At 48.7% G+C, this 23713-nt stretch overlaps 1 long non-coding RNA gene across 2 annotated transcripts; it reads right to left on the minus strand.

Annotated features, from left to right (window-relative positions):
* Positions 1 to 4886: 4886 nt before the first annotated feature.
* On the minus strand, positions 4887 to 23592 carry LOC122174685 (uncharacterized). 2 transcript variants are annotated; one of them, XR_006176843.2, is made up of 3 exons: positions 23369 to 23592; positions 6071 to 6178; positions 4887 to 5184 (listed from the first exon to the last, which is right to left on the minus strand). It is a non-coding gene; the product is annotated as an uncharacterized LOC122174685 (long non-coding RNA). The 2 variants fall into 2 exon arrangements; XR_010602134.1 differs by lacking the exon at positions 23369 to 23592 and adding an exon at positions 19857 to 19972.
* Positions 23593 to 23713: the final 121 nt, after the last annotated feature.

The raw sequence follows: 23713 nt of genomic DNA on the forward strand, positions 1-23713 counted from the left end.
GATATGCCCCAGGAATATCTATTGAGGTCTCAAGGCTGCAAGTTCTGGAAAAATCCACACCTGGCTAATCAATAATCAGAAAGAACCTCTTGCTTGAAACTGCTTACTTAACAAGGTTTCTTTAAGGGACATATCCTTGTATTACTAATGTATAAATAAGGGGGGAAAGCTTGAGATAGGTGGGACTCTCCTTTGGGGGACTCTTCAGGACTGGTCTCTCCCTCTGGATGCATCTTGTGTTCCCCACCAGCAGATGGGCTGCCACTGTGCCACTCGAAAGCCACACTCAGCTTTGGTAATTATCAAAGGTTGGGGGTGTTTTACTAATCTTGTTGCGGACGTGTGTAAGTGCTTGAGACTAGTAAAGTTTAGCTTTAAGTGAAAGCACTCTCGTGTTGTCCTGTTTGTGCCAGCCATCTATTGGTCAGACGGCCGTGTCTCCCCTGATTTATTTCCTGACACCACCTCATACAGAGTAATGTTACGAAGAGCTTTGGGTTGAAAGAACCCCGAGTAACAGGGGGTTCGGGCTTACTTCGGGCTGCTCCTGGTCAGTGGTGCAGTGGGGGTGCTAAGGTAGGCTTTCTGCCTGTCCTGGCACCACGGACCGTGCTGCGCCTGAAGCGGGCAGCAGCAGGTCCGACTCCTAGATGGAGGTGTGCGTGTGGCTCTTGTCCGCAGGCACCACCAGCCTCAGCTCTCATTGGCCAGTTCCCAGCCAATGGGAGTGTGGGGCTGGGACTGGGGCTAACGCGCGCGGATCCCCGTGGCCCTGCTGCTTAGAAGCCAGACCTGCTGCTGGCCGCTTCCGGGGCCCAGCGTGGTGTCGGAACAGGTAGGCACTAGCCTGACTTAGCTGGGCAGCACCGCCAATGGGACTTTTAATGTCCTAGTCGGTGGTACTGACCAGAGCGACCCAGTGCCTTACATGCCGCAACCAAGTACTTGGTCGTGACCTGAACTTTGAAAAACGCTGCAGTAGACCATCTCTCAGCTTATGTGATTGGGGTTATACTCTTTTGCCAGGGGTGCATCCCATGAAAGTTTAGCAGCCCGTGGGCTGGACTTTTCTTCTTGAGCAGCAGGGAGGGAAGGGAACAGTTTACCCCCAAACTTCCTTCTACCTGCCAGCAGGGCTAGGGGGAGAGGGGACTCTTGGGCTGATTTCCCCACGTTCAGCCCCCTCTCAGGTAACTAGGGTCACTCTCTTATAGTCTCATATCAGCACTTATGACCCTATCCAGATCAAGTGCTCTTCTTCACTGCAGAGCCTACAGGTGATTTGTAATTCTCCTGGGCTCTGCAGCGTTGGGGAGTTACATGGTGTTCAGTGGGATCCTTCCCCCTCCGCCCTGCATCTGTGTAAACCCTCATACAGCTACAAAATTTTTCCCAGCCAGTGTTTGAGAAAGTGCCTTCCCATGCATTCCAAGCAGTCAGGGAACACTTAATGTGGCTCAGAGACTGACTGGCAGATCCTTTATGGGGCTGCAGTTCTCAGGCAGAAAAAGAAGAGGGAGGGTCACTAAAGGCTTTTTGTGATGCTTTGTACCAATCTCTGGCTGCCACCCTGGAAGACGACTTGGCTTTGGTAATACACCTTCCAGCTGGATTATAGCAACACAGTCTACATGGGAATGAAACTGTCTGACATAGAAAACTACAAAATGTACAATAGTACACAATGCAGCAGAGCACCTTCTCAGCAAGCAATTCAAAACAGTTCTCCACTCACTACACTGGCAACCTGTAGAATAAGAACTGCCCTATAACATCAACCCGATGGTCCGTCTAGCCCAGTATCCTGTCTCTGACAGTAGCCATTACCAGGGGTGTGTGTGTGTGTGTTCAGAACAGGGTAGCTGGAGTGATCCCTTCCTGGCTTCTGGTAGCCAGAGCTTTAGGGTCACCCCAAGCATAGGGTTGCATCCCCCTTGACCATCTTGGCTAATAGCCAGTGATAGACCTATCCTCCATGAACTTATCTAGTTCTTCTTCGAGTGATTGCTCACGTGTATTCCACAATAGGTGTGCGTGCTCGCCACATGCACTGGTGCCTGAAGTTTTTCCCCCAGCAGTACCCATAGGGGACTGGCCCTAGCAACCCCTGGAGTGACGCCTCTATGGCGTGGTACAAGGGGTGCTGTGTGCTCCCCCCACCCTCAGTTCCTTCTTGCCGCCAGTGAAAGTGCATCGGAACTGCTCTGCTCCAGTTTGTCAGCAGCTTTCCTCTTGAACTCTTGTTCATTCATAGTTAGTAGTACCTGTAGTTGAAGTAGTTTAGATTGGTTAGTTTAGTCTAGTGCGCCCGGGTTGGGGCATGCTCTGTGCCCCGGGCTTTAAGTCATGCGACGCAGGCAGCTGATGCCATTGAGTGACCTGCCCATGAACTGTTTACGCTGTCTGGGGGAAACCCATCTCAGTGATTGCTGCAAGATTTGCACATCTTTCAAGCCTCCGACCAAGAAGGAAAGGGACATAGGCTCCGAGCCATTCTGATGGAGTCGGTGTTGACCCTGACTCTGGTGCGCTCTGAGTCGGCACTGGGTACCGCGGTGTTGGTGTACGGTGACCCTTCGGTGCCTTCCACCAGTCGGCACCACTCCCCATCCACATGGCACACCAAGAAGGCTAAGAAGAGGTCTTCTCTGCCGAGGCACTGGAGCAAGACCGGGGGAGAGACTAGACCCTCCAGGCCCCCGGCCCATTCAGCGCAGGCTTCCCCGGATGTTCGGGTGCCCTCCACGCTGGAGGCCCTGCAAGCGGCCCGGGATGTTATGTCTCTGCTGGTACAAGGGGCACCGCCACCGTTGGCTCCCTGGTCCAGAAGCAAGCCACCACTTGGATCTCGTCAATCACCTCCTGGTCAATACCGTTCATGGTTGAGGGAAGGTTCCCGATGCCGTTCGCCACTCAGCAACCATCCCGTGCGTAGTCCATAGAATCATAGAATATCAGGGTTGGAAGGGACCTCAGAAGGTCATCTAGTCCAACCCCCTGCTCAAAGCAGGACCCATCCCAGCCAGGGCTTTGTCAAGCCTGACCTTAAAAACCTCTAAAGAAGGAGATTCCACCACCTCCCTAGGTAACCCATTCCAGTGCTTCACCACCTTCCTAGTGAAAAAGTTTTTCCTAATATCCAACCTAAACCTCCCCCACTGCAACTTGAGACTATTACTCCTTGTTCTGTCATCTGCTACCACTGAGACCGGTCTAGATCCATCCTCTTTGGAACCCCCTTTCAGGTAGTTGAAAGCAGCTATCAAATCCCCCCTCGTTCTTCTCTTCTGCAGACTAAACAATCCCAGTTCCCTCAGCCTCTCCTCATAAATCATGTGCTCTAGCCCCCTAATCATTTTTGTTGCCCTCCGCTGGACTCTCTCTCCAGTTTTTCCACATCCTTCTTGTAGTGTGGGGCCCAAAACTGGACACAGTACTCCAGCTGAGGCCTCACCAATGTCAAATAGAGGGGAATGATCACATCCCTCGGTCTGCTGGCAATGCTCCTACTTATACAACCCAAAATGCCGTTAGCCTTCTTGGCAACAAGGGCACACTGTTGGCTTATGTCCAGCTTCTCGTCCACTGTAACCCCTAGGTCCTTTTCTGCAGCACTGCTGCCTTGCCATTCGGTCCCTAATCTATAGCAGTGCATGGGATTCTTCCATCCTAAGTGCAGGACTCTGCACTTGTCCTTGTTGAACCTCATCAGGTTTCTTTTGGCCCAATCTTCTATGCCGGTCACTGTCGCCCCCCCACCAGGGTGTCTCGCTGGGTTCCGACTCACAGGGGTTCCAGGCACCGCTTTGCCTCAAGGGACCGTATACCTCGCCAGGGGAGTGGGCCCCGTCGAGACTGAGACAGATGGCACTGGAGTTCCTCATCTCCGAGAGGCTACCGTAGCCCGTCGTGATACGGGTGTCAATGCCATTTCTGTTCGTCGTCTTGTTCCAAGACCCTATCACAACACCGCTCCCGCAGTCCCAGGCATCGATTGCTGACACCTCACCGTCGCAGATCCGCCCACCGGACCAATCGCAGAGCAGCTGCTACCAGCGGTACCATTCCCCTCTACGTCAAGTTCACGGTCTTGTGGTTGGCACCGTTCCCGACACCACGTCTCCTTCTGGTCCCGGGACAGCAGTAGGTTGTACGCCAGCCCGGCCTCCCTTCATAGACGTCAGTTGATGGGACAGGCTAGTGAGGCTGAACAGCCTGCTCTGCCGATGCCACAGCAGGTGCAGTGGCACTGGGCTCCTTGCCCAGCACCGTGGTACCAATGGGTCCTGTGGCCCCCGACGCAGCCCCCCATGGGGCTCGCTCGGTGGCCGGAGCCTCGGAAAGACAGTTGGCCTCCCTTTTCCAGCCTCTCAGAAAGGAGTCGGTGGGGCATGCATCTTCAGTTCCGCGCCTGGAGGGCAACCAAGTGTGGAACCTCCAGTACCAGTGGGTATGCAGAGTACCGCGCCCGTATTCTCATCTTCCCCTGATGAGGACTCTAAAGCCCACCAGGAACTATTGAAAAGGATGGCATCAAGCCTCATCCTTCAGGCTGAGGAGGTGGAGGAACCCTCGGACTCCCTCTTCAATGTCCTATTGGCCTCGGTACTGGGCAGGGTGGCCCTCCCACTCCACGAAGGGGTAGCAAAAATTTTGAACGCCTTGTGGCAAACCTCAGCTTCCTTGACCCCCATCTCTAAGAAGGCAGAACGGAAGTACTTTGTACCTGCCAGGGAGCATGAATATCTGTACACCCGCCCAGCCCCCAACTACCTGATGGTCAAGTCGGTCAGCCATAGGGAGAGGCAGGGCTAACCAGCCCCTACTCTGAAAAATAAAGACTCAAGGAGGCTGGACTTATTTGGGAGGAAGGTTTATTTGTCCTCGAGTTTCCAGTTAAGGGTGGCGAACCATCATGCTCTCCTGGGCCGGTCTGAGTTCCATTTGGCTCTCTACCCAAATTTGAGGACTCCCTCCAGGAGTGTGACAAGAAGGACAAGCTCTGGAGGAGGAGGGTACAGCGGCTGCCAGGGCAACCCTGCAGGCAGTGTCGAATGCTGCGGATACAGCTGCAAGGTCCAGGGCCTCCGTGGTGTCCATGAGGAGGGTGTCATGGCTCCTGCTGTCTGGGCTATCCAGTGAGGCGCAGAGCTCCCTGCAGGACCTCCCCTTGATGGCAAGGCCCTGTTTGCGGAACAGATGGACGTGAAATTGCATGGCCTGAAAGATTCCCGCACTACTCTTAAGACATTTGGCCTCTATGTCCCGGCTCCGGCCAGGACCAAGTTTAAGCCTCAGCAGGCTCCCCCCAGGCCACCCACTCTAAATATGAGCCCCATTTATAAAAAGTCATGGGACTATAAGAAATGCCCGCAGAGGCAATCCCGATTTGCCCCCCCAGCCTGGGTCCTCCAAGGGTAAACAGGCTGGGAAACATCAGTTTTGATGGGACGCCCGGAGGTGATCTACCAGTTCTTACCAGGGATCCACCCGCAATAAAGCTTCCCTTCTCTTACCGGTTGTGTGCTTTTCTCCCGGAGTGGTTGCGACTGACTTCGGACCATTGGGTCCTCAACACCATCTCCCGGGACTACACCATCCAGTTTACTTCTACCCCGCCCAACCACCTTCCATCCCCGTCCCTCCTGAGGGACCCCTCTCATGAGGCCCTGCTTGAGCAGGAGGTGGGGCAGCTCCTTGGCTTAGGAGCAGTGGAAGTGGTGCCAGTGGAGTTCAAAAGCAAGGGGTACTACTCCCGCTATTTTCTCATCCCAATGGCCAAAGGGGTGCTCAGACCCATCCTGGACCTGTGAGGTCTGAACCAGTACATGGTAAAGCTCAAGTTTCGCATGGTCTCTCTGGACTACATCAACCCCTCCCTGGATCCCGGGGACTGGTACGCCGCCCTCAATCTGCAGGACGCGTACTTCCACATTCATATATTCGAGGAGCACAGGTGCTTCCTCAGTTTCACGGTTGGGCAGGAGCACTACCAGTTTACGGTCCTCCTTTTGGCCTGTACACTGCTCCCAGGGTATTCACAAAGTGCCTGTCTGTGGTGGCGGCCTACCTCAGACGTCGTGGGGTTCGGATCTTCCCCCATCTGGTCAAGGGCAGCTCCTGGTCACAGGTGCGGGATCACGTGGTGCTACTTCTGCCCACATGCGCCACCCTGGGCCTGTTGGTGAACGACACCAAGTCCATGTTAGTCCCGGTACAGCGCATAGAGTTTATCGGGGAAGTCCTGGACATGACATCGGCCAGGGCCTCCCTCCCACCAGACAGATTCAAGACCCTGAAAGGCCTCAACAGCACAGTCACAAGGTTCCCTGTGATGATAGCCAGAGCATGTTTCCAGCTCCTGGGTCACATGTTGGCGTGCACATATGTGATTCACCGTGTCAGACTCAGGATGAGGCCTCTCCAGCTCTGGTTGGCTTCGGAGCCTCCCAGGCCAGAGACAGGATGAACGAAGTCCTCACGGTGCCCAAGCCGGTGATTGCCTCCCTACAATGGTGGTCCTCCCTGAGAAACCTGCTCCGTGGGGTCCCCTTCAGGGGCAGGCCCCCGTCAGTGGAGCTGGTGTCTGACATATCGGACCTGGAGTGGGGAGCCCAGGTGGGGGACATTCAGACCCAACGTCTATGGTCCTTGCACCATATAGAAACGTCAAGGAACTCAGGCTGGTGGCCTTCCGCTTTCACCTGGAAGGCAGGTGGTCAGGGTTCTCACGGACAACATGGCCTTGATGTTTTACATCAACAGGCAAGACGGGGACTGCTCCTCTGCTCTCTACCAGGAAGCCCTCAGGCTGTGGGACTTCTGGATCGCCCATGACATTTGCCTACAGGCCTACCACCTACTGGGTGCCCAGAACTCACGGGCAGATTGCCTGAGCCGAGACCTCTCAGCACGAGTGGTCTCTACACCCAGTGGTGGTGCTCAGACTTTTCCAAGAGTGGGGAACTCCACAGGTGGACCTGTTTGCTACTCGGCAGAACCGCCGGTGTCCCCGGTTCTGCTCTGGGGGGGGTTGGGAGGGGGTTCTATTTCCAATGCCTTCCTCCTATCGTGGTTAGGCCAGCTTCTGTATGCCTTCCCCCCGATCCCGCTGATCAGCAAGGTCCTGGAAAAGATAAAGAGGGCCTGGGTTCCTGATTGCCCCAGCGTGGCCCAGGCAACATTGGGACCCTCACGAGCCTGGCAGTCGCCCTGCCGTGGTTGTTGCCATCTTGCCCGGACCTTCTCTCCCTCCACCCCAACTTGGCGGCACTCCACCTCACGGTATGGCTGCTCAATGGTTAGGCTGGGAGGAAAGGACATGGTCGGAAGGGGTTCAGCGTGTCCGCTTGGAAAGCAGGTGGCCTTCCACGCGTGGCAAAGTGGTCTCGGTTTTCCTGGTGGGCGGCTGAGCGTTTCCCCTGTGGCTGCCCTGTTCCAACTCATTTTAGACTACCTCCTTCACCTTAGAGCCCCAGGCCTGGCGCCCTCGTCGGTCAAGGTGCACTTGGCGGCTATATCGGCCTTCCACCCACCGGTGCAGGGGCACACAGTATTCTCCCAGGGTATGATTGGCCGATTCCTTAAGGGATTGGATCGTTTCTTCCCATACGTTGGGCCTCCAGTCCTGCAGTGGGACCTGAACTTGGTGCTGGCCTGGTTGATGGGTCCCCCTTTGAGCTGCTAGTACATGCTCAGTGTCGCCCCACCCGTGGAAGGTAGCCTTCCTGGTGGCAATCACATAAGCTAGACGGGTCTCAGAACTCAGGGCCCTGACTTCCGAGCCCCCGTAGACGGTTTTCCATAAGGATACGGTCCAGCTCTGCTCACATCCTTCATTCCTCCCGAAGGTGGTCTCCGCCTACTACATGGATCAGGTCATTTTCCTGCCGGTCCTCTGCCTCAAGCCCCATGTGTCCAGTGAGGAGTACCACCTCTACACGCTGGATGTGAGTCTTCACAGCTGTTCATCACCTCAGCCAAACGCCTAAGGGGTCGGCCAATTTCCACTCAGAGGCTCTCCAACTGGATCACCTCATAACTTGGCGGGAATCCCTCTGCCATCAATTGTGAGGGCACATTTGACTAGGGCGCAAGCCTCTCGGCTGCCTTTTTAGCCCATGTCCCCATTCAGGACGTTTGCAGAGCTGCCACATGGTCTTCAGTTCACACGCTCACCTCGCATTATGTAATAGTCTCCCAGACCAGGGAAGACGCTGGGTTCGGCAGGGCTGTGCTCCATCCCAAGAGTTTGTGAACTTCAACAGTTATAGCTTGGAATCATCTACTGTGGACTAACATGAGCAATCACTTGAAGAAGAAAAGACAGTTACCTTTTCCGTAACTGGTGTTCTTTGAGATATGTTGCTCATGTCTATTCCACATTCCGCCCTCCTTTCCCCTCTGTTGGGGTTGTCTGGCAAGAAGGAACTGAGGGTGGGGAGAGCGTGCAGTGCCCCTTATACCGTGCCATAGAGGCACCACTCCAGGTGTTGCTAGGGCTGCTCCCCTATGGGTACTGCTCGGGGAAAAAACTTCCGGCACCAGTGCACGTGATGAGTGCGCACACCTACTGTGGAATAGATCTGAACATTTTCCAGTTCCACTATATCTTTTTTGAGATGGGTTGACAAGAACTGGACATACTATTCAAGGTGTGGGTGCACCATAGATTTATACAGTGGCATTATGATATTTTTTGTTGTTATTTTCTATCCTTTTCTTAATAGTTCCTAACATTCTGATAGCCTTTTTGACCACTGCTGCTTATTGAGGTGAAGTTTTCAGGGAGTGACTCCAGGATCTCTTTCCTGTGTGGTAACAGCTAATTCATATCCCATAATTTTGTATATATAGTTGGGATTATGTTTTCCGATGTATATTACTTTGCATTTATCAGCACTAAATTTCATCTGCTATTTTGTTGCCCTGTCACCCAGTTTTGTGAGATCCCTCTGCAACTTTTCACTGTCAGCTTTGAATTTACCTCTCTTGAATAATTTTCTATCAGCAAATTTAGTCACTTCCAGATCATTAATGAATATGTTGAACAGCACAGTTCACAGTGCAGATCCTTTGGGGCCCCTGCTGTTTACCTCTCCATTATGAAAACTGACCATTTATTCCTACCCTTTATTTCCTATTTTTTAATTACATTAAGTTCAAGGTCTCAGTCTTTATCTTCAAGATGCTTAACCATCGGGAACCAGAATGCCTAAAGCGTCATCTGATCTTTGAGACAAGGACCACAGCTGATAACTCTGCTCCTCTGGCATGATAGCACTGTTAACAGCAAGCGTAAAGCTCATCTGTCCAGGAGACAGCTTTCTTGAGGGCTAGTCCAAGTTTACAAACCAATTTCCACAGGTTCTAAGAACTACCCCAAACCTCACCACCTTCCATTCTAAATGCAAACCACCTTTCTTTAACCTGCCTTCACCAATAAAAACAGAGCACAGTAGCCAGAAATAAAATTGTCCTCTTTACTGCAAGCAGTGACTGGGAAAGGACAATAAAGAGCTTTCCTTATCCCATCACCAGCTCCCAGTTTCTCCTGTAGAGAAACCCCAAAACAGTATTTTTGTGGGCCTTCTGAGTGTGATTTTGAGTACAAAAAGCACAAAGAGAGCAGCCTTGGTTTCCTTCTATTCTTCCCCCTGGATACAATAGAGGGTTATTGTAGCTCTAGTGACTTGTGGGATGAAAGACAGGAGCTGAGAGAGAACAAAAAATGTGAATACAATTGGTTTAGGCACTTGCCTTTATGGAGAAGCTTGGAAAGAAAGATATTTACTGGTTTCTCTTTGTTTTGCAAAATAACATTTTACATCTGAAAACAACATTTTGGATCTAGAGCAACTTTGAGTTTCATGGTTAAACTAGTTTTTAACTAGACTTCTTAATTCTCATGGACGCAGCCAACACATTAATGATGAGTGCTTTAGAAATGCTGATCAGTTCCTTAAAAATGGCTATGTAATCACAGTAGTTTATTTTGTAATATTAGATCAAACTGAGAAGTTCGAGCTAGTAATTTCAATAAGGACCTGGGATGGGGTGTACCAGACACTGAGGCCCCTTGCTGGAGGACTTGTGGTCCTACCACACCCCATCCTAGGGAAGTGCAGGAGAGGTGAGTCCGCCAAACTGCCTAGAGTGGTAAATCAGAGAGGCTGTAGGGAGCAGCCAATCCAGGCCCAGCAAGCTAGTGTAAGAGGAGCTGCAGGGCTAGAAAGGTTCAGTTGCTGGCTGGAACCAGAGGAGCAAGGATAGTGCTCTTAGCTAACTGCCAGGTTGGACAGGGCAGTTGCTGGCAGGGATTGGGGAGTAAGGAAGGAGCTCCTGGCTGGCTGCTGGGATTTAGTACAAGATCTTCAGCCCTGAGGTAAGGGTGAAGGGGCCCTGTGGAAATTGGCCCATGGAAATGCAGTAGATTAGTACATGGGATGCAGCAGGAGGCTACTATTTGTAGGGTCCTTGGGTTGGGACCCACTGTAGTGGGTGGGCCCAGGTGTCCTTCCCCCCACCCCCTCCCGTCCAAAGGCAGTGTGGCTAAAGCCCTGAGAAGGGACTGCATTCATGGAACATTGATACCCCGGAAGGGGAATGAACTGAGCTAAAGGACTGTCCCAGCTGGAGAGCTGGGGCAGTAGTCAAAGGGTTTCCAGGGAGGAAGCCCTGGGAGCACTGGTCCATTCTAGAGCAGGAACAATAGCAATGCTAGCTCAGAGGAGAGGGCTAAGAATTGAGCCCAGGGAGGCTACAGAAGAGGATACCAAAGAGGGTACTGGGGGATAGGCTTTGTTGGATGGACTGACTGAGGACTGAGCCCAGGGACAGGGCTGAAGACTGAGACATTGAGGGCACTGTGCTAGATCCTGTTGGACTTGTACTCCAGAAGGGTCTGTTTGTTGTTGCACATATGGACTGTATGTGACTTGGCTGGAGGGCCAAGTCACTAAAAACCTACTGCAATCTGAGAAAAGTGCAGGCATATGCAAACTCAATTGGGGCACTCAAAAGAGGTGAGTGGCAACCATCACAGGAACTTTTCTGCATAGTCTTCTCTTGTGATTGGATTGCCTGGGGGTGTCTGTGCATTCTGAATGCCTGTTTAGGTTCCTCCACAATGAAGTAAGATCAAATATCAAGATTTCTCATTGATTTTTGTTTGAATAGAGTATTTCCTGGAGAATCAATATAACTGAAGGAACTGTAGCATATTGGGCTACCTCACAGGTCTCCCTGGAGACGATATTGGTTTGCTTCTGGGAGGCAATCTTAGCTCAGGGAAAGACATGTAGCAGATCAAGGATTCCTTCTGACTGTTTTTAGATTGCAACAGCCTTTTCAAAGTTAATGCAGATTCAGTCGAAGACCCTGTAATGTGTCCTCTTAACTACAAGATGTCTAGCCAACCCACACTCCTCAAAGACAACTATGTCTCTTTCCAAAATCAGTAAATTCACACGCAGACCCATGATTAAGAGAAAAGATGTTTTGTGTCTGTTGAAAATATTCAGAAAAGAATATTGCAAAGTGAGATGTTCTGGATATATAGACTCAACCACTGAGGTGCTGAGATACCACAGTAATGGATATGGTGCAGCTACATGGGACCTGATACCCATTTTATCCTGGGGCCGCTTTGGGAATGATTTTCACCCACTTTCAGACCCCTTTACACTGCCAGCGTGGCTTAGGGGATATGAGAATCAGGCCCACTGGTGCTGAAGAATTCAATTTCAATACTGCAAAACTAAGGCTATGTCTACACTAGAGAGCTTACTGTAAAACTATAAGATCTCTTGTGTAGCCACTCTATGCTGACAGGAGAGAGCTCTCCCGTCGATATAATTAATCTACGCCCAATGAGTGGCGGTAGCAATGTCAGCCGGAGACATTCTCCTGCAGACACAGAGCTGTGCATACTAACAATTATGCTGGCATAAATTGTGATTTGGGGTGGAATATTCACACAAGTTTTGCTGACATAAGTGGTAGTGTAAACATAGCCTAAAGAATGTTTCTTTTGGAAAAGACTGGATAGCTCCAGGGGATGAGTAATGGGATACAAAAGCCCCTTCTTTAAGTCCTCTGTTCATATCCATCCACACTACAATCTGATAGCTGTTTGTAGGCCTGTGCACAGCTGCCGCTTACTCCTTTCTCTGGGGTTGCTCAACCTCTGCTCAGGCCTCCACCCCTGCCCCACCTCTTCCTGCCCAGTTCTGCCCCCTCTTCTGAGTGCGTTCCATTCCCTCTCCCCCCCAGCGTCTCCTGCACACCGTGGAACAGCTAATGGTGGTGGGTGGGAGGCGCTGGGAGGGAGAGGTAGGAGTTGATTGGCAGGGCCACCGGTGGCTGGGAAGGACTCCGAGAGGTGGGGGGGGGGGGGGGGAGGAGCTGGCTGCCGGTGGGTGCTCCAGCCCTGTGTGAAAATGAGCTGACAATCTGTCTAAAATGAGATTTTTGAGCCTAAAATACAGTAACTCCTCACTTAAAGTCATCCCGGTTAACACTGTTACATTGCTGTTCAATTAGGGAACATGCTCGTTTAAAGTTGTGCAATGCTCCCTTCTAACGTTGTTTGTCAGCCGTCTGCTTGGTCCACTGCTTGCAGAAAGAACAGCCCATTGCAGCTAGCTGGTGGGGGCTTGGAACCAGGGTGGACCGGCAGCCCTGCTCCCCTAAGTTCCCTGTGCAGCAGCTGCCCAGCAGGCTAGTAATTGCAGCTGTCCCTCCCCCCACTGCCATGTGCTGCTCCTGTCCTCTGCTATGAAGCTGCTCCCTGGAGCCTCCTGCTTGCTGTGTGGGGGTTGGGGGGAGGGGAAGGAGGGACTAATGTCAGGGTGTCCCCCTCCTCCCTGCTCCTTCACCCAGCTTACCCCATTTCCATAGAGCAGGGGGACGACAGGACAGGGCTCAGGATGGAGGGAGCTTCCTGGCAGCAGCTTCTGTCTCAACTTGCTGATCTACTTAAAAAGGCAGTGTACTTAGAATGGGGTCAACATACTTAAAGGGGCAACGCGCATCTCTCTCACACACAGTGTGTGTCTCTGTCTGTCTGCCATGCTGGCTCTCCTTCCTCCATTCGTGCTGCCTTGTAGAGTGTGGGGCTACATTAACAACAATGGGTTAACCCTTGAGGTCTCAGCTGAATGCTAGTTCAACATTTAGCAGTAAGGCATTCCCTTCACCACCTCAACCAAGCTTCACAATCATCATTGCTGTGTACCACTATTAAATTGTTTGTTTAAAACGTATACTGTGTGTGTAATATATATATAGTCTTTTGTCTGGCGAAAAAAAATTCCCTGGAACCTAACACCTCCTATTTACATTAATTCTTATGGGGAAATTGGATTTGCTTAACATTGTTTCGCATAAAGTCGAATTTTTCAGGAACAGAACTACAACGTTAAGCAAGGAGTTGCTGTACTTGGAAAAGGATATTGTGCAAAACCACAATTGAGACCAGAAATTTAAAGTCAGTGATCTGGTTTGCCAGTCTTTGGTCCTCATGCCAGATTCCAGCCTCGACTTTACTCGACTGCACCAGTTCCATTAAGGCATCATAAACCTCAGAAGCTTGGTACTTCACTGGCCTTATGCTATCAATGTGGATCTTCCAGCAAGTGTCGACCTCATGGTCAGATTTTTAACACTGTTCATGAGGATCTAACATCTGATAGTTGATGCTGAAAACAGGACCTATATCCTTTGCAGTAATCCGAAGAGAGATACTGCATCTCAAGAAGATGACACTGCATCTGACACAAACAAGTTGAGGGAATGGCAGCACCAGGCACAAAGGAAACTCTTGAATTCAGTGCAAGGATCCTTGCCTGGATGCCACTGTTTCTTCCCTTCATGTTCATGCCACTGTCATAGCCTTGGCTGCAGAAGTCCTGAAGCTTTATTTTAGTCTCATTCAAAATGTTCATAAACAGTTCTGTTAGGCCTTTTCTAGTAGAGGTGTCCACAGACCGGAAACAGATAGTATTCCTTTACTTGGATACAGCCATCCTTGTCGTCAACAAATCTTACTGTAAATGACATCTTTTCACTGTGACTAATGTTGGAAGTGAAATCCATTATTACGGCATAGTACTTCACTTTGCCGAGCCGTATCAATATATTGTCAAGCACCTTCCTTGTCATAAGGTTAGTCATTTCGTTTTGAATTGTTTTACTGCGGTAATGCTCCATAGCTTCTTTACGAACTGCTCAACGTAAGTGCTCATGCATGTCATCATCGTATTTCCCAAGGAGATCTACCAAACTGAGAAAATTACCATTATGATCAGTGAACATCTTATCCAACAAGTCCCAGAAAACCTCTTCCTTGCAAAGAATAATTTGGCTGACTGAGATCAGATGCTTGAGCATGTTCCTCCAACGGTGAGTTTCTATATTAATAATGCACTGGTTTTCTGCATCTATGCATTTATTCAGCTTGAGCCTGGACTTGATCTCCGTCCACTTGGAGCAGGCCGTAAAATGGCCAGGTGACTTTTCATGTTGCTTCACAGCATCGGCTAAGTTATGCCAGTAGTTGTACCCAGAAAGTGCAAGCACCAATTTGTCAAATATTTTGCAACAAAACCAGAATACTTTGTCAGTTGATTTCGTGTAAACTAGCCAATGCCGATTCAGTTTCTCACTATTTTCGAGCACTCTTTTGCAGTGTGATTTTTTTTTTTTTTTTTTTTGAGAAGTGTTGCTTCTGCTCTTTTACTGGAAATATCATATCCTCAATTTTGCCCGGCCTGTTAAACATTGTACGATTAATATCAGCAGAGTTTAGGACCACTGGCCATAAAGCAGGATCTGATATATCGATTTGTGGTATGCAATTTTTCTCACTGTGTGAGGCTGATTCTTCTTTATTGTTTTCTCCGTTTCATGTAAACCAGATTTTTCTTTGTCATTACTCTCCTTTTCATGTGAGCTACATTCTTCTTTATCATCACTCTTCTTTACCTCTCCAGGAAAACTGGACGAGTCTCCATCACTTTCCTCACAGTTCCATTCCTTAGGATCAGGTAAATCTGCTAATTCCTTAGTAATAGGAATTCCATCATTTATGCTTTGGTCCTCAATTTCTTCTGTACTGGGATGATCGCTGCTGCCTAAAGCCCAGCCTATGTTGTACTGTTTCAGATATTTTCCCATCAAATTTCCCCTCGCTGTGAACTAGATTGCAATTGAGCATTTTGCTTCCTATTCTGAGCTTCTAAAGGTTTCTTCAGGGGCATCTTTTATTTTCTACAGGGAAAAACAGACACTATTAGGGAGAGTAAAAGTCTGTTCTGCAGTCTTAGAAAGTCCTCAAACATTATGTATTAAGCATGGCAAAAGAAATAACAGTATTTCTTTTATATTGTTGTGTAGAGAGGGGTTTGATAGATATCTCTGACATCTTGTTTAATATGTCCTTCATTAATCACTACTTACACTCTTCAAGTCTTAAAACACAAATACAGTTTCACAATTACACAGTAAACCAAGATTCACAATATTGTAGCTGGGCTATCACTTCATTCTTGTAACTCACTAACTGACCGGCGATGCTCCACCCCTTTTTATTACCCTTGAGGGCATGGCTGACATTCTAGGAGGTTCAAGGAAAATGTAGTTTTCAAAGTATGGAAGGTTCCATGAGATTCTACAAAGGTCTAGAACATTTTAGGAGGTTAGTGGAAAAAAATCCACATATGGAATACCTGAAACATTTTACTTAAAACATTCTATTGTCTCTTTTGTCGCTAACAACAAAAACAGCACCCTGAGCCTGGTGCCCTCCAAGCCCAGCATCTCACATGATTGCCTGGATCACATGCCCCTGAATCCAGTCCTGCTTGCACCTTCCTCTAAAGTGGCTGGTGTTGGCCAGCGTTCAATGCATGCTGTGGAATTATATGGGCCACTGAGCTGATCCAGTCTAGCAATTTCTATGTTCCTATAACCAGAAATTGACATTAACTACAAGCATAACAAGAAATTGACCCATCTGTTTTTATTGTCCAAATTGAATGAAATGCAAAGATTAATAAGTGGCTGAAATGGTCAGAAGAAAGTTAGACATTTAATAGTACTTCATTTTCAATTAAAAAGTCTTATTAATAAAAGAGGTAAGGAGAATTTTAAAAACAGTACCTAACCGCATAGGCGCCAACTCCTCCTGGTGCTGGTGGCTGCTCCATTTTTTTTTCCCCACCCGTCCCCAAACCCACCCCCATTCCTACCCCTTCCCTAAAGCCCCCGCCCCAACTCTACCCCTTCCCTGTCCCTATTGGACTCCTTCCCCAAATCACCACCCCAGCACTGCCTCTTCCACACCTCTTCCCCTGAGCACGCCGCGTTCCCTCTCCCTCCCACAGCTTGTTACGCTACGAAACAGCTGTTTTGCGGCAGCAAGCGCTGGGAGGAGACATGGGGACGTGGCGCGCTCCGGGGAGGAGGTGGAGGTGAGGTGAATTGGGGTGGGGAGCTTGGCTGCTGGTGGGTGCAGAGCAGAGCACCCACCAATTTTTCCCCATGGGTGCGCCAGCCCCTGAGCACCCACAGAATCAGCGCCTATGCCTGACCGTATCTTTTAAAAATGATTGTCTATCTTTCTTGGGAATGCAAAATTAAAACCACTATGGTATATCTAACTCCCCCATCTCATGTAGGATTTCCACCTTTGAAATGCAAATAAACTGGCACCTCCACAAGGCAAGCCCGCCCCAACCCCAACCACAAGGCAACTCCGCAATCTCCCCCTTTCAACAGCCACTTATCTACATGTGTTCTCTCTCTAGATAATTATAAGATTGAGAAGACATGCAGTGTTCTCACTGTCTTGCACAACTCAAACCCTCTCCCACACAAGCACAGTGCGCTTGCGTGTTGGTGGGCAGACAGCTGCAGTATTTTCAACAGTTTTGATCTATTATCGCTTAAACTGCGGAAGTGGGAATGCTACAGCATCTTTAGCTGGACACAAAAACTTTTAACATGAGTTATCCCAGTGTATAGTGGTGATAATGCAAATCTTTAGACCCATGTTAAAAAAAAAAAAAAAAAAAAAAAAAAAAAACCCAGCAGATTAAATTATTTTTCTGGCAAATCCTACTCTCATATATTTATTACAAAGAATATAGTATGTAAGCAGGGTCTGAATGAATTCTCCCCTGACAGCTAGTTGGGAGGGGGAGAGAGTTCAGGAGCAAACTGTATTTACATGAACACACCTACTCTCCCAAGATATCCAGCAAATAGAGCTGTGTTGCTCAAAGCGATTAAGTTTGGCTGGTGTTGGGTTACAAATCACTTCAATACTGAATACAGGGGTAGTAAAATTTTATCAATGTTGTTGTCTTTATTGTATGAATAAAGGTGAGCAGAACTGTGCTTAATCTGTCCCAAATGAGGGGGTCACCCTCAGCTGAAAAGACCTTGTTAAGCCAGGGGCTCAAAGGCCGGACCCCTGTGAAACTAAGAGGGTTGCGAACAGATATCCTAGCTAGGAGGTGTGGATGCTCCATAAAGGTCCCAGATCCAGTTTAACCTATTCCTTCCACTGTTTAAACAGGCTCCATTAGGAGCTTTTGTTATTTCAAGTGCTTAAATAAGAACTGAAATCACTTGTGGTGGGACAGCATTTCTGCCCAGCCTGCTAAAAAACTGAAAGTCACTAAGAGCTGACAATCACTAAGGCTTGGTCTACACTACCCCCCCTAATTCGAACTAAGGTACGCAACTTCAGCTACGTGAATAACGTAGCTGAAGTTCGAAGTACCTTATTTCGAATTAGTTGAAACTTACCTTGGTCCACACTCGGCAGGCAGGCTCCCCCGTCGACTCCGCGGTACTCCTCTCGGCGAGCTGGAGTACCGCAGTCGACGGCGAGCACTTCCGGGTTCGACTTATCGCGTCCAGACTAGACGCGATAAGTCGAACCCAGAAGTTCGATTTCCAGCCGTCGAACTTGCCGGTAAGTGTAGCCAAGGCCTAAGAGACTGACCTGCAGAGGTCACAACAGAGAGGCAGGTGGCAGCAGAAGGTAACTGATAGTCAGCTGGCAGGAGCAGCCAGGAGTGGCTGGCGGGAGCGGTGAGCAGGCAGCTGGCAGGGCGGCCAAAGGAGAGGAACTGCTGCTGGTAGGGTGGCTAGCTAGAGCAAATGCTCAAATGGCAGAGCAACAAGATGCCTTCTTCCTGTAGGAGGTGAACCTACACCGATGCACCTCTGAACCCTGGATCCTCACTGACCAAGGACAACCGCTGTGAGTGGGATATGGTGAGGGAGCAGAGGGGGACCCAGAAAAGGAACTTTTGGTTGCAGAACTCAAGAACATGAGGCAAAAGGCACTGCCCCACGCACTCTGGGGTGGGTGTCCTGCTCACGGTTTTATGATTATGAATCCTGCTTGTGGCATTTTCCCTAATTTAATGTCGGGTGACTTTCCTCCTTTCATTAAAAGTTTCTTTTCTACACTCTGACTCTGTGCTTGCGAGTGGGGAAGTATTTTCTCTCAGAGGCGCCCGCGATGATGTGTAATTTTGCTGGGTGGGGGCTTGAGTTGGTTCTGTGTTGTATTGTTGAAAAGAAACCCACCCCTAGATATTGAACCCAGCCCTGGTTGCTGCTGGCTCCACCTGGCAGAAAGGTTATAAGTATATGGCTTTTCATCACAGTATCCCATAACACTAGAAAATTGAACATGCCTGAGAGAGTCCAGATGAGGCTGCACAGGACACACAGGAACTAGATTATTTTATAAACTTTTCTTCCAAGTCCCATTCAGGGTCTCTTCTTGAGCTTTTGATCCCTTCTAACAACCATTCTGCTGCCTCTGCTTCCCAGAGGAGGTACATTTTGCCAGCATGCTTTGTTTACAGTTTTGCTGGGGAAAGAACTGCTTTTTCTAGTAGTGAAGTTATAATTGGGTGCTTTGCCTGAATGCTAGAGTTCAAGTGAGGAAGGAAAGGGAAATTACTGGGTTTAAACAATAATATTCACCAGCTTGCAGAGATTTTTTTTCTTTAAAATCAGATAATCTGAAGGCAACAGTACTTCTCACATCATTGTTATTCGTTCCTCTAATTAATACTGTCAAGGCTGTATCCCCACTTTGAACTTTAGGGTACAAATGTAGGGGCCTGCATGAAAACTTCTAAGCTTAACTACCAGCTTAGCTCTGGTCCGCTGCCACCATCCCAAGGCTAATTTCCTTCCCTGGATAGCCTTGAGAGACCTTCACCAATTCCCTGGTGAATACAGATCCAAACCCCTTGGATCTTAAAACAAGGAGAAATTAACCATCCCCCCTCCTTCCTCCCACCAACTCCTGGTGAATACAGATCCAACCCCCTTGGATCTAAAACAAGGAGAAATTAACCATTCCCCTCCTTCCTCCCACCAACTCCTGGTGAATCAAGATCCAAACCCCTTGGATCTAAAACAAGGAGAAATTAACCATTCCCCTCCTTCCTCTCACCAACTCCTGGTGAATCAAGATCCAAACCCCTTGGATCTAAAACAAGGAGAAATTAACCATTCCCCTCCTTCCTCTCACCAACTCCTGGTGAATCAAGATCCAAACCCCTTGGATCTTAAAACAAGGAAAAATCAATCAGGTTCTTAAAAAGAAGGCTTTTAATTAAAGAAACAAAGGTAAAAATCATCTCTGTAAAATCAGTATGGAAATTAACCTTACAGGGTAATCAAACTTAAAGAGCTCAGAGGACTCCCCTCTAGTCTCAGGTTCAAAGTACAGCAAACAAAGATAAACACTCTAGTAAAAGGTACATTTACAAGTTGAGAAAACAGGAAAACTAACATGCCTTGCCTGGTTATTTACTTACAAGTTTGAAATAGGAGAGACTTGTTTAGAAAGATGTGGAGAACCTGGATTGATGTCTGGTCCCTCTCAGTCCCGAGAACGAACACACTCACAACAAAGAACACAAACAAAAGCCTTCCCCCCCCTCTCCCCCCCCCCCAAGATTTGAAAGTATCTTGTCCCCTTATTGGTCCTTTAGGTCAGATGCCAGCCAGGTTACCTGAGCTTCTTAACCCTTTACAGGGAAAAGGATTTTGGAGTCTCTGGCCAGGAGGGATTTTATAGTACTGTACACAGGACAGCTGTTACCCTTCCCTTTATAGTTATGACAAATACACTGATAACCATCCTTCTTTAAATGCAGAGGGTCAAATCCTGGACCAGAGTATTTAAAGAGCAAACGCCTGTTGATTTCAATAGGACCAGGATTTGGTCAGACCATGGTCTTTACCAGCTAGTAATATATGAGGAATGACATCTTCACTTCTTTGGACAAACCTGAAATCTAAGGGCTAAATTCTGCCTTTGAGTATGCATGTTCATCACCCCTTGCACAAATTTATGATGCAGGGTAAGGAAGCCAATGTTATAGCAGAGCAGTACCTATATACACCTCTAGCACAATATAACGCAACCTGATATAACACGAATTCGGATATAACGCGGGAAAGCAGCGCTCTAGGGGTGCGGGGCTGCATGCTCTGGCGGATCAAAGCAAGTTCGATATAACACGGTTTCACCTATAACACGGTAAGCTTTTTTGGCTCCTGAGGACAGCGTTATTTTGGGGTAGAGGTGTATATGTAATAGAATAGAGGTGAATAGTTAATAGAAAAGGTACCGGGAGATCATGCTTGAGAATAGGAAGCCTCGTTCCTGGGCTTTGTAGGAACAATACAATTTGGGATCTGCATATAGCTTCTTCTGGCTGCTTTCTCTACATCAGCTCTTAACAGTCTCCTTAGTTGATATATATATATATATATATATATATATGTGTGTGTGTGTGTGTGGTATATTAAATAAACTGCAACTCTGGATTATGTTTACTCTATATTTCCTGAGTCTCCCATCTTCTGGATGATTTTCCCACCTCCATCAAATTCTTCTCTTGTTCCCCCTGTTTCTTCATTACCCTCTCTTGTTTTCTTTTTTTAATCTTGATCTCTAATCTTCTCCCACTCCTGATTCATTACACTGAGTCTGATTACTTCTCTCCCCCCCCCCATCCTTTCCTGGTTTACTTCCTCTTTCTTTCCCATCATACCCCTTCCTAATTCTCTGATCCTGTCCCTGCCTTGCTGCTAGGAGCGCCGCCAGCTTTTCTGCCGCCCTAGGCGGCGGAAGGTCCTGCCCCGAAATGCCGCCCCCCACAGAGGCAGCGGAAGGTCCCACCGGCGAAATACTGCTGCGGTCGCCGCCCCCCAAATTGTAGTGCCCTAGGCGACCGCCTAGGTCGCTTAATGGGTTGCGCCGGCCCTGCTTGCTGCTCAGAAGTGCTGCTCCCATAGCACTGTCTGCCTATTAGAGACTGAAACAATCTGCTTCTCCAAAGGTCAATCAGATTTCCTAGGAGTGGGACAAGAAACTGTGAGTAGCTGCTTGGGGGACAGAAGAGGAGGCTGCTTTGGAGTAAGGAAGCTTCCATATAGGGTTGCCAACTGTCTAATCACACAAACCCAAATACCCTTCCCCACCAACCCTTTCTCCGAGGCCCAGCCCCCCTCCCTCCATCACTCACTCTCCCCCACCCTCACTAACTTTCACCAGGCTGGGGCAGGGGGTTAAGGTGCAGGAGGGGGTGTGGGCTCTGGTCTGGGGGGTGGGGCCGAGGGGTTCAGTGTGTGGGAGGTGGCTTGGCTGAGCCTGGGGGAGGGGGTTGGGGTGCAGGAGGGGGTGTGGGCTCTGGGAGGGAGTTTGGGTGTGTGAGGAGGCTCTGGGCTGAGCCTGGGGCTGAGGGTTGGGGTGCAGGCTTGGAGAGAGCTTGGATGCAGGAGGGGGTGAGGGGTGCAGGCTCTGGGAGGGAATTTGGGTGCAGGCTCTGGGTTGGGGCAGGGGGTTGCAGCGTGGGAGGGGGTGAGAAGGGCACCACTTACCTCAGGCGGCTCCCGAAAGCCATGGCACATCCCTCTGGCAGCGGCTCCTAGGTGGGGGAGGGGGGCAGTAGGTCTCAATGCACTGCCCCTGCTCACAGGCACCACCTCAATGGGAGCTGCGGACTCAGTGCTTGGGGCAGGGCAGTACGTGGAGACCCCCTGGTCTCCCCTGCCCCCCAGGGATTTCAGGGATGTGCCATCCACTTCTGGGAGTGGCGTGGAGCCAGGGCATGCAGGGAGCCTATCTTAGCCCTGCTGCACTACCGGACTTTTAGTGCCTAAAATCTCCTGGTTTGGCTGCAGTAGTCTCTGGGAGAAAGATCCTGATTCTAGGAGACTCCCAGTGAAACTGGGAGGGTTGGCAACCCTACTTCCATACCTTGTTGTTATAGGTCTGGTGCAATATCCATTTTGGGGTTTTCCTGCCTTGGTGATGTAAGGCTAGGTGTTGTCAACAGCACACCTTGAACAGCCTGAGGGATGAAAAGCCTTGAGGAGGAACATAGTGATCTGAAAGACTGGGTCTTTTTGCTAATTCTATCTATCCAAGATACTTTTATCATTTCACTACTACAGTATGTGAGTGCTCATATTCTTTACTGTATTTTTGCTCATAACATCCCTGTGAGGTAGAGTATTATTATCCCCATTTTATCCCCTGTTCCACAGAGTAAATCACTCTCCTTGCTTGCACACAGAAAACAGCAGCCTCAGAAGTATGGGAACTCACTGCGGCTGTCCTATTTAGTCCTGGTGGACTAGATCAGGGCTGAAAAAGAAAATTGTTCTTCCTGTTGAAAACTGTAGTGCAATATAATACTTGCCACACTTCATCATGTACCCATTTTTAGGATGGACTTAGGTCAGTGAAAATGGTTGGCAAAAGGATGAAATGTCAGCTAAGGAGCTATAATTTACAGCTGGGATTTTCAAATGGGCCTAAACATTTGGTGCCTGAATCCAATGAAATTCAGTGAAAATTGGGTGCCTAACTCACTGGGGTGCCTCTGGAAATCCCAGCCTATGTGTCGGCTGGAGTGTGTGGAAAACTAATTGATCCATTCAAGTACAATATCAAAGTTTAGCATGCTTGAAACCCATATTTTAAGTCTGGTTTCAGTGCAAATGGCAGGAGTAATTCTAGGCAGCTTTTTGGTAGAGAATATTTCTTATATCCTAATGAAAGGGTTTATCCCTTCACTGATTGCTCTGTTGAGAAATGTAATGATTTTCTCAAGTTTTTCCAGAGTAAAAATTGATGGTATCAGAACTGCTTTTCCCATCACCCAGGATGAGTCTCTGACTGCCTGATTTCCTGCTGTTGCTATTACTGTCTTTTTTTTTTTTTAAATCCCAAACCCTAATCCCCCTTCCCCCAGCAATGATCTCAGCATTCAGGATTGCTGTGATGATTTCAAAATTAAATCCCACTACTCACACGCTTGATTCTTCTCCAACTAAATTACTCAAAGAATGTATTCCTGAGACAATTCCTCTGGTGACCAAAATTGTTTTGTTCATCCTCTGGCAACGGGTATTGTGTTGCTTGCTTTGAAAATGGCTACAATTACAGGCCTTTGCTTAAAATAAATAAATAGAATAAAATCTGCACCGGTTCCAGAAGCATAGGTCTAGGTCTGATTAGCCATTTTTGTCAAACATTCTTGAACAAGAACTTGTTTTCTCAGTTGCATAGCATTTAATTACATATAATCTCTGAGGAATTTCTGAGGGCTTCATGAGTCTTCAGAGGGCCGAGACATTGTTAGTGAAGGCTTTCAAT

Source organism: Chrysemys picta, chromosome 6 (genome assembly GCF_011386835.1).
Source record: "Chrysemys picta bellii isolate R12L10 chromosome 6, ASM1138683v2, whole genome shotgun sequence".
Lineage (NCBI taxonomy): Eukaryota > Metazoa > Chordata > Testudines > Emydidae > Chrysemys > Chrysemys picta.